The sequence below is a fragment of the Physeter macrocephalus genome, chromosome 4, assembly GCF_002837175.3.
Source record: "Physeter macrocephalus isolate SW-GA chromosome 4, ASM283717v5, whole genome shotgun sequence".
In the NCBI taxonomy this organism is placed as follows: Eukaryota; Metazoa; Chordata; class Mammalia; order Artiodactyla; family Physeteridae; genus Physeter; species Physeter macrocephalus.
In genome coordinates, this window is record NC_041217.1 from 10,401,632 (window position 1) to 10,413,891 (window position 12,260).

Below are 12,260 nucleotides of genomic sequence, written 5' to 3' on the forward strand. Positions count from 1 at the left end.
CTCCATTCTATTTCCAAGATTTTGGATCATCTTCACTATCATTACTCTGAATTCTTTTTCAGTTAGACTGCTTATTTCCTCTTCATTTGTTTGGTCTGGTGGGTTTTTGCCTTGCTCCTTCATCTGCTGTGTGTTTCTCTGTCTTCTCATTTTGCTTAACTCACTGTGTTAGGGGTCTCCTTTTCACAGGCTGCAGGTTCATAGTTCCCATTGTTTTTGGTGTCTGCCCCCAGTGGCTAAGGTTGGTTCTGTTGGTTGTGTAGGCTTTCTGGTGGAGGGGACTGGTGCCTGTGTTCTGGTGGATGAGGCTGGATCTTGTCTTTTTGGTGGGAAGGACCATATCCAGTGATGTGTTTGGGGGTGTCTGTGACCTTATTATGATTTTAGGCAGCCTCTCTGCTAATGGGTGATGTGGTGTTCCTGTCTTGCTAGTTGTTTGGCATAGGGTGTCCAGCACTGTAGCTTGCTGGTCATTGAGTGGAGCTGGGTCTTAGCATTGAGATGGAGATCTCTGCTAGAGCTCTCGCCATTTGATACTACATGGAGCCCGGAGGTCTCTGGTGGACCAATGTCCTCAACTTGTCTCTCCCACCTCAGAGGCACAGGCCTGACACCCGGCCAGAGCACCAAGACCCTGTCAGCCATGCAGCTCAGAAGAAAAGTGAGAGGGAAAGAAGGAAGGAAGGAAGGAAGGAAGGAAGGAAGGAAGGAAGGAAGGAAGGAAGGAAGGAAGGAAGGAAGGAAGGAAGGAAGGAAGGAAGGAAGGAAGGAAGGAAGGAAGGAAGGAAGGAAGGAAGGAAAAGAAGGAAGGAGGGAGGGAGAGAAGGAAGGAAGGAAGGAAGGAAGGAAGGAGAAAGAAAGAAAGAAAGAAAGGAGAAAGAAAGTTAAAATAAAAAATAAAAAAATATTAAAAATACTAAAAATTGAAAAGTAATTTTAAAAAAAGAAAGAAGAGAGCAACCAAACCAGAAACAAATCCACCAATGATAAGAAGCACTAAAAATCTATAGTTTAAAAAAAAAAAAACACGGAGAGAAACCTTGGGACAAATGGTCAAGCAAAGATATGCAGACAAAATCACTGAGAGTCCTTCGTCTCAATTTTGGGATGATTCGTTGTCTATTCAGGTTTTCCACAGATGCAGGCACATCACGTTGATTGTGAAGATTTAATCTGCCGCTCCTGAGGCTGCTGGGAGAGATTTCCCTTTCTCTTCTTTGTTCGCACAGCTCCCGGGGTTCAGCTTTCGATTTGGCCCCGCCTCTGCGTGTAGGTCGCCTGAGGGCGTCTGTTCTTCGCTCAGACAGGACGGGGTTAAAGGAGCAGGTGATTCGGGGGCTCTGGCTCACTCAGGCCGGGGGGAGGGAGGGGCACGGATGCGGGGCGAGCCTGCGACGGCAGAGGCCGGCGTGACGTTGCGCCAGCCCGAGGCGCGTCGTGTGTTCTCCCGGGGAAGTTGTCCCTGGATCCCGGGACCCTGGCAGTGGCGGGCTGCACAGGCTCCCGGGAGGGGAGGTGTGGAGAGTGACCTGTGCTCGCACACAGGCTTCTTGGTGGCGGCAGCAGCAGCCTTAGCGTCTCATGCCTGTCTCTGGGGTCCGAGCTGATAGCCGCGGCTCGCGCCCATCTGTGGAGCTCCTTTAAGCGGCGCTCTGAATCCCCTCTCCTCGCGCACCAGGAAACAAAGAGGGAAGATAAAGTCTCTTGTCTCTTCGGCAGCTCCAGACCTTTTCCCGGACTCCCGGCCAACCGTGGTGCACTAGCCCCTTCAGGCTGTGTTCACGCCGCCAACCCCAGTCCTCTCCCTGGGATCCGACCGAAGCCCGAGCCTCAGCTCCCAGCCCCCGCCTGCCCCGGCGGGTGGGCAGACGAGCCTCTCGGGCTGGTGAGTGCCGGTCGGCACCGATCCTCTGTGCGGGAATCGCCCCGCTCTGCCCTCCGCACCTTGTGGCTGCGCTCTCCTCCGCGGCTCCGAAGCTTCCTGCCTCCGCCACCCGCAGTCTCCGCCCACGAAGGGGCTTCTAGTGTGTGGGAACCTTTCCTCCTTCACAGCTCCCTCCCACCGGTGCAGGTCCCGTCTCTATTCTTTTGTCTCTGTTTATTCTTTTTTCCTTTGCCCTACCCAGGTACGTGGGGGAGTTTCTTGCCTTTTGGGAGGTCTGAGGTCTTCTGCCAGCGTTCAGTAGGTGTTCTGTAGGAGCTGTTCCACATGTAGATGTATTTCTGATGTATTTGTGGGGAGGAAGGTGATCTCCACGTCTTACTCCTCCGCCATCTTGAAGGTCTCCCCATAATGGCACTTCTGTTTTATTTGTCAAAGCAGTCACAGATTAGCCAAGATTCAAGGAAGGTGAACACACACCACATCTATCAATTTAAAATTGCCAAAAATGTGCAGCCCCAAAACTGATCTCTTGGTTTATCATTGCCTTCAGAAAAACCTGCTACAGTTAGTTCACTGGTTCAAGGAGGATAGAGGGCACAAAGACCTAATCTGCAGCTTGAACTGAAAGTTAAACCCCACATAGATCATCTGACTTTCAACTTCTCACAGATGCATGAGTAAAATAAATGATTGTTCTTTTAAATCACTATATTTAGGGGTAGTTTGTTATTAAACAATAACTTATTAATAAAATTATGACAGAGTTTGTCCAGGATAAGATTTTATAATGTCCAGAAGATCAAGTAAACTACATGACCTGATGACCAAACCTCCCATTTCATCTACTTCCTTTATGAGCAGGGCCTCTCCTTCTAATCATATCAGTGGTCTCATAGAGGCTTTTTTATGAACAACGAAAAGAAAGGAAGGTATTTGGGTCAATTTCCCAGATAGACTGGTGGAATAGCTGGAAATAGATTGTTGATATATTCTATCTGATATATCCCCACTTTCACATGGCCCTGAAATACAATTATGAAGAAAAGTATTCTTAATAGCAGAGCTGAAAGCAATATACTTAAATAACCAACTTGTAGATATGGGAAAATAGTAAGAGGTGAGGATATATGGTGACTCTTGAGCAACTGACAATGTCTTGGGTAGTTGTCAGAAGCTTGGAATGAATAAGACTGAAAGAAATGGAGCACAGAAATTTGAGGGAGATGTGAGGCAATGGACATATGGGACTGGGGGTGTATGGAACTTTGTGTTTTGTGTCATGCCCATAAATGAGTATCTGCCATCAATGACTCTCAGTAATTAGGTAGACAGAATGGCTGATTTTATGGCTGTAAGCCAGACTATCTATTTAGCCAGACAGTGCTTTTTGTTCAGAGTACCCATTAAAACAGTGGTCATCCTGAAAGGAAAAGACTCTGTATGAGAATACCAAAATATGGTAATTTGTATAAATTAGTATCTCCATAAAATTGGAAAACATGCTCTCCCTTGATGAAATAAGTTTCAGGACCCTCAGATATAATGGAAAAACACAGAATTTGTCACAATAACACCATCCTGTAAAACTTCTTGACAAGTAGCTTGTTTCTCATACAAGAGCATGATTTTACAATTCTAAAATTTCACAGATAACTGTTGAATATAGTTTTCTAACGAACTATTATTTATCCTTTCCTATATGTAAATGGGAGAAAGAAAATAGCATCCTTTATGATTTTTGAAACATTAAGTAATTTGTCAAGATGACCTTGTTATCTTTGTATCTTTCTATCCATCATCATTTTTGTTGAGCAAGAAGTATAACGTTAATGATGATCTAGAATTTGAAGGATTTTCACTGCCACACTAAAAACTTTCCCTGCGTCTCCTTGTTCTACTATGTCAGTGAATAATTTACTTTTCATGTCATTATAAAAACAATTTTTGTCATTAATATCTGTATTAGTACATGTGCAGAAACATGAAAATAGAATAGACTTTCATGCCAGAGTGACCTATAAGTACAGAAAAATCATTTTGTTTGTACTTTTTATACCTAGTTCTATCAAATGCCAGATGGTCTGGAAAGGTAAGATAATACTAATGAGTCTCAAGACATTACATGGCAATTAGTGTAGCAACCAAGGTCGGACTGCCATTGTTTGGCTCAACAGAAATGTTTAATTTATAAATAAGTTTGTTTCCCAGAAAAGGAGAAAGGAAATATCACTAATATTTGTGTGTGTGTGTGTATGTGTTTTAACTGTTACACTGTATTAGACCTCCTGAATACTAGTCCACAGCATTTGGGGCTCTCTCTTATGAAACAACGAGTTATCTCAGCAGGTTTGGGTTTTCCTAACGCTGCATGCTCCAAAGAGAGGTTTGGGCTTTTCCCAGATCCTGGGATATCATCTTTAAGCCTTTGATTATTTCCTGTTAACAGTGTCTTTGTTTACCTGAGGCCATGGGCCGCACCAGCTACTTTAAGCTAAGAATGTGCTTTATGGAGGCAGTTCTTGGGCCATACTGGATAGTTTATGCTAGCAGTATGATCTGGGGTTGGGGCCTCGGATCACGTGGTATCAGTTTGACCTTAGGAGAAACTGGAGATGGAAAGTAACATGAGTGGATAGCCATGCCAATGCAACTGACCCCCAATATATCCCTGGACACCAAGGTTCCTGTGAGCTTCCCTTGGTTGGCAGTGCTCCATCATGTTGTCACACATCACTGCTGGGAGAACTAAGCACTATCTGTATGATTCCACTGGGAGAGGACAACTGGACCCTTGTGCCTCATTGCTCTTGGATCTTAACCTGTGTATCCTTTTCCATTCCTGTTTTTAGTCCTTTTGCTATAGTTGACTATACCCATAAGTTAACAGCTTTTCTGAATTCTATGAGTCCTTCTAGGAAATTAATTGAGTCTGAGAGTGGTCTTGAGGACTCCAAACCACATTTGTCTTTTCCCTTTCTTGCTACTAGTGAAGGTAGGATTTTGTTTTGTTTATCACGAGCATGTTAAATGGTTTCAAGAATAGTAATTGTTTTTTTATGTAAATGAAATACAGTAAAGAATATGAAAATTAGTGACAAAAGGAAGCAGATTCCAGTGACATTCTATCTTTCACTGTTGAAAGTAAAATACTAGCTGTAGGTTTTTTATATAGATGCCCTTCATCTTCTTGGGGAAGATTCCTTGTACTCCTAGACTGAAGATTATTTAAGCATTTTATTGTAAGTATTCTACAGGGAATGACCATTACTCTTTCCTGCTTAAGCTGCCCTACATGACTTTTTTTGAAGCTTAATTGTTTAGTGTGTTCCTTGAGTCCTGAGTACACGAGATTGTCCAACAAATCTTCTAATACTTTCCTATCCCACATGAACAAGGTGTGTTCTGTTACTTACAAGCTAAAAAATCTTAATTAACTCAGGTGGCTATTATTATCCTCATATTAGAATATAATACTGAATTTCAAGTAATTCTGCATGAATTATCAAGGGTCACACACCTGATAAGTGATGAAGCTGAGGCTCCGAATGAAGACTGATTGTCTGAATGTATATATACTGTTTGAGCTGCTAGGCCAAGTTGCACAGGGGATGCCAAGAAAGATAATTTTTGCCATTAAGGGAGTCACATCTCAGAGGGTAATGTTAAGATGTAGAACAGGGCTTCCCTGGTGGCGCAGTGGTTGAGTCCGCCTGCCAATGCAGGGGATGCGGGTTCACGCCCCGGTCCGGGAAGATCCCACATGCCGCGGAGCGGCTCGGCTGGGCCCGTGAGCCATGGCCGCTCAGCCTGCGCGTCCGGAGCCTGTGCCCCGCAACGGGAGAGGCCACAACAGTGAGAGGCCCGCATACCACAAGAAAAATAAAAAGTAGAACAATAATTATATATAGAAGATGTCAAGTTCTACCCATGTGGTACAAAGAAAATAGAAGTGCTTGAGTTTTTGTCTGGGCCACGGTTTCCAGATGTTGGGCTAAACATTATTCTGGATGTCTGTCTGATGGTATTTTTGGACAAGATTAAATTTAAATAGGTAGACTTTGAGTAAAGCAGATTGCTCTCCATAATGTAGGTGGGCCTCACCCAATAAGTTGAAAGCCTGAATAGAACAAAAGACTGACCTACCCAGAGCAGAAGGGAATTTTCCAGCAGATGGTTTTGGTTATGAACTGCAACATTAGCTCTTCCCTAGGTCTCCAGCCTGTTCCCTTGGTCCACTCTGCAGGTTTTAGACTTGCCAGCCTCCATAATTGCATGAGCCGATTCCTTAAAATAGATCCCTTTCTGTGTATATACATATTGTATTGGTCCTGTTTTTCTGAAGAACCTTGTCTAATACACAAGTTTTAATGCTATATTTAAATATTTCAGTCTTCCTTGTGTTATATTCTGTTCATCTGAATTTGATTATCTTACCTGTCCTCTAGAGCCTAACTCAAAAGTTAAATTGTCCTTGCATTGAGACACCACCTGTATCAGTTTTCTATTGCCATTGTAAAAAATTACCACAAACATTGTAGGTCAGAACAAAAGAAATGTTTTCTCTTATAATTCTACAGACCAGAAGTGTGAAATAAGTCTTATGAGGCTACAGACAATGTGTCAGAGGGCTGTTTCTTTGGAGGTTCCAGGGAAGAATTCATATCATGCCTCTCCCAGTTCTGGGTGACCCATCATTCCTCTCTCTGCCTTTGTCCCCACATTGCTTTCTCCTTTTCTCTCTGTCTCCCTCATATAAAGACACCTCTGCTTATATTTAGAATCCATCCAGATACCTAGAATAATCTCTCCGTCTCTAGATTCTTAATTATATCTGTGAAGTCCCTTTGCCATGTAAGGTCACATTCATAGGTTCCAGGGATGAAAACTTGGATATTCTTTGGGGCCATTACTCAGCCTACCACCCCTCCCCACCCCCCAAACTCTGAAATCTGTTGATAGTAATAAGTTTAAAGAAAATTATATCCATAATATATATGTATGTGAACATATATATACATATACACACACATATAGTCTAGTTTCATACTATGGACACATATTTCGAATATTATTTGTTTTAAAAATACAAATTGATGGTAATTCCCTCACAGTCCAGTGGTTAGGACTCCACGCTCTCACTGCTGAAGGGCGGGGTGCAATCCCTCTCTGGTCGGGGGACTAAGATCCCACAAGCTGCGTGGTATGGCCAGAATAAATAAATAAAATAAAAATTGATTACCATTATGATTATTACTACCACTCTTGTTTTTAATCCTTACAGTAATTAATATTTTATTGTGCACAATCTTAATGTGTCATTTTGATAGCAAACTATGAAGATAGCAAAATATCAACTTTATTTCTTTTTAAAATGCAAAATGGTTATGATGATTTTAAAAAGTTACACAGTCTCTATTGAATGGACCTGACGCTAAAATGCAGTAATTCAAAATGCATCTTGCCAAAATATTATGCTGTTTATATAAAATGAGAAAAATATTTTTATATTATGAAGTAATAAGAACTTGAAGTAATGTAAAGGCTCTGTGATTATATAATGCTATATGGGATACTAAGGTGATGTCTATTGATCTAAAAATAGACCTAAAAATATAAGACCTAAAAATGTCTTATTGATTTACAGGAGTTATTTGGCTGAAATCCATCTTATTGCAGTAACAAACATGAAAAGCTGGATTCTAAGCAAAGTTTTATTTCAAAATATGTAATTATTGTCTACTTGGATAGAAATATGATTACAAATTACCTATTTCATGTATTTTCCTTAGAAAAGTAGTCAAAGTTTAGGCAAAGGGTAAGTGCAGTTCTTCTGCATAAAGAATGCCGCAAGGATTTTTTTTCAGTTTTTCTTTTTTTTAGTTCAACTCTCTGGACTTATGTTAAATTTCTATGTTTGTTTCCCTCTGCCACAATATTTAATATGAATTCAGAGTAGCTATACTTTGGTGTGACAGATTAGTGTTTTGGAATAATTCTCTTCTAGGTGATGACTAATTAACCTGGACAGATATTAAAATTAAGCTGACATTTGCCAAGTCAGTGAAAAAATGTGCAGATAGAATAGGAAAAGAGAGAAGCTGAGAGAAGTGAGCCCAAAATTTCAGACTTCTTTTCCTCTATAAGGGATTTGATGATTCTGGGTGCACAGCTGAGCTGCAGGGCAGAACTCACCTGAATCATGGGACAGGGGAATAAAAGTTAAAATTCAAGGTTACTCAGGAGGATAGGTACAAGGTAGGTAGCTCTGTAAGGCTTTGGGATGAAACTCGAAAGTGATACACCCTGGTTAACAGAATAAAGTCCAGCTCTCATAAGGGCTGAAGCCCAGATCAAATCACTTTGATCCCTGACTAGATATTTCTAATCTAGGAGTGTTTGTATATTCAGTCTAGCTGCCTCTCAGAAGCAAATTAGAATTCTTCTGGAGAAAAAGACATGCACAGAACCTCAAAGAATCTGTAGATTTTTCTATGCAATGCCTGTCATTAAATGTAAAATAACTAGATATACCAAAAGGCTAGTAGCAACACACTGGTACAACAAATTATTTTGACAGTAATGAAATTTAGATTATAGAGTCACCTGTTTTAAATTTACATTTTACTACATGGCTTTTTCCAAAAGTTAAAGCAAATTACCTTAATGATATATCTAGTACTTTTCTTATCACTGCAGCAATAAGAATTGATTTGATTGGATATAATAGAATACCTGTCTAGTAGTTACTTAACAATTAATGGTTTATTTTTTCTATGTAAACAAGTATTTAGGGATGTGGCTCTAAAGTTAGTTCAGTCACTCAATAAATGAAGGTATTAGTTGACCGTAATGACGTTTTCTTGGCTCCTTTCTCATGGTTTAAATTCAGCTATTGAAGCTCCAATATGTTTCAAATAAGAGCACCAGCAGCAGGAAAGGATAAGAGAGCTCTCTTTATCAGCAAGGAAAGATTTTGCCAGAAGTACCCTAGTTGGCTCCCTTCCAAGTCCCATTGAACACAACTGTTCATTGCAGAAGAGGGTAAGAATTGAGGATGAAAGGAGAGATCATTAGGTCAAGCATGATTCATTCCCCAGCGAAGGGCTTATTGAGTCCTGAATGGAACTGTGAATCTATTGGTAAAAAAGTGGGACAACAGGGGATTTATTTGGCTAAGACAAACCCTAGAATGTGTACTAAGATAATTTTTGTTTTGTTTCCACTTTTATTAACCACTCTGTAATTGACACCAAAAATATACTTAGTGCATGTTTAGCATTAATAAATATTTTTGGAGTCAATGAATGAATAAGAGGAACTGCAACAATCCTTTTAGTAAGAATTGATACCTGCCACTTTGCTTTGTTTTATTCTTTCTCTGTTAGGAAAACAGTAACAGGAGATGGATATTTATTAATAAAATAATACATTTGTAGATGAATAGTCATTATAAGAGCAACTGAAAGAAGACAGTTTTATTAAATCATGGCAGTAGATGAACAGACATATTAAAAATTGTAGATTTTACATTTTAAAATATTTAGCTAAGTTGTTGAGGTATATTAGCTTGCTTTTATTTAAAATTTTTGAAAAATTGAAAATATTTCAAGTGTAATTTCTCAAATCTTGTTTTGACATATACTTTCATGTTGAACATAACTTGAGGCAACTTCTATTTCATTTTTGCTTTAGCAAAAATATGTCCTTTTCATATTAACTCATTTAATATAAAGTTTTGTAAAAATAGATGTAGGTGGTGTGTACGCACGAATATATTGTTTTAAGCATTTGTTTATTAAAATAAATGTCTTAGTATTAAGTTAACAGCACAAGCTACCATTGTATGACCAATTTTAAAATCATTCAGATATTATCTAATAAGTCGTAAAAAAGCAAATATAGTGTCATATTAGCAATCTGTATACCAGTCAATATCAAATCGTAACTTATTTAATGGTATTTTGAGAAAAAGATAAACTTTTTCTAAGTCTTTTTATGGCATTATTAATATTCCATTTTAATCTTTATGTTGTTTAATTTACTAGCAAAATGTCACTATGCAATTTTTCAAATCCCAATCTATTGAGATGCAAATTAACAACATTTGGTAATTCATTTATTTGATAGTAATAATAATCCTAATGGGTTTGATTGAATAGTATTTTAATTTTGCATGAAAAATGTATCTTGGCCTCTAATGGCTAAAGTCAAAGTTGCTTTTTACATCATAATTTGATTTTATAAATTATTTGTGGTCACGTGAGATTTAAATTCATGTAGCTTAACTTATTTGTAACATGTTAATATTGTCTCCATGTATAGTTCAATTGCATTCTTGACTCATTCTTCTGACATCAATAAATGGGAATAGGTTATACAAAATATTTGATAAAGCATCCAGAGTACAATTTAATTAAACATTTGTTTTGTAATGTAAACATTTCCACTTTTGTTAACAAAATAGCAGTGAATATAGATTTACAACAACATTTTCAGTTAGTGTTTTATTATCAATTAGAACTCACTAAATGACTTTTCATCAATATTTTTAGAAATGAGGTTGTTTGTCTAGATTTATGGCAAAAGATCCAAAATACAGAAATTAACATGGATATGCAAATACTACCTGCAATTTGTCTTTGATCTATAAATAACTTTTAGCTTTTATTTCCTCATTTGTGTGTGTACAACTTTGTTTCCTCTTCTTTTTTACTTTAATTTTACCCCAAAGGAAATGGATGAGGAAAATGAGAACTGTATTTATTGAACTATGTACAAGGGTTTCTGCTAGACACAGAAGTAAGTTAATTTGCCCAAGTTCACAGAGCTAGTAATTAATATAATTAACCAGATTCACAAGAGTACAAACTAAGCTCTGTTTCACTGTAATAATTGTTCTTTTTTATGATGTCATGTGATTAGTTACTTTATTAAATCCAGACTCTAGTATTTGAAGACCCTTTTGAAAATAATCACAGCCTAATACAAATTGATACTTTATAACTCATTTATAGCTCAGTAATTTTGTAAGACTGTTCTAGTCAGTTTTGTAAATATTCGAAAAAAGCTAATTTGTCGTTTATCCTTTCACCTAAGTTTTTGACAACTTAGACTATTTCTTACCACTGTCCATCCAAATATCACCCCTTCTTCAAGTTCATGTTCAGAATCAAATATTTATATTAATTTTTCCTTAAATATCTTATCCATGTTGATTTCATATTTATGAACTTCAATTGGTATTCTAAATTGCACATTGCTTTAATATTTATATTTAATATTGGCATTATTAGGTCGATAGGTTTTATAAATTTTCTCTGACAGTTCATTTTCTAATATCTATCAGTAAGCAGTAAGATTACATAAAAAGAACAAATATATATTGGCATGTGTATAAATAATATTAAGGTAAGTTGTGTTTAGGTGAAACATTTATAGATTAGTTTATATGTTAGTGCATTTTAAATAATTTTTAAAATTACAGATATTTGAAGTACAATACAATCTTCTTCTGAATTTACTGGTACGTAACTGAGCTACTGCCAAGAGAAATAAAAATAGTAAGTCCTCTCCTCTGGTTAGAAGTATTACATATAAAAATATAACATGAATAAGACATTATATATATATATATCTGTTAAATATTATTTATTGGCATATAGGATTAAATATCAATTAGAGAAATTACGTGCTTTATTTTGATAAAGAGAAATGATTCTCATATAAAAAAATTCAAGTGCAATAATAAATATAATAGTAGTGACTGGTAAGCTGTACAGAGAAATTAGAATAAGAAAAATGCATGAGAGAGAAATGAGTATACACTTGCAATAAAGCCCAGGCAACATTTCAAACGGAGAATAGACCCTCATTTTAGAGGGTGCAGATAGTGCGTGGAACTTTTGCCAATAATGCAAGATAGATCAAGTCAACCTTCTTCATAATTCATTTTTTGATGAACCCCTCATAAATATGTTATGCTTTGCATGTGCAGATAAGTTTTAGTGAGGTCATTATTTGAGCTAACTATGAAGAGTAGAATTTTTTATTTGAGAACACAAAATATTTTCTTCAGGTTTTGCTGAAATAAAACAAGTTGGTAATTATAGAAAGACATAAGTGTCTCATTTTATTATATATGTATAGATAAACATCAATTAATTATTCAGAATCTTTGTCATATCCTTAAGATGCTCAGGTTTGGAGGACCCATCTTGTTTTATATTTTAGGAATTCCTGCGATTTTTCTAACATGTAAGATCATCTGCATTCAAGTTCTTCATTTACATGCTCTTTCTAAACAGACAGTATAAAACTACTCTGTCTATTGCTTTTTTGGAATATATTTGCTGTAATATAGTATGAGCCTAGAATA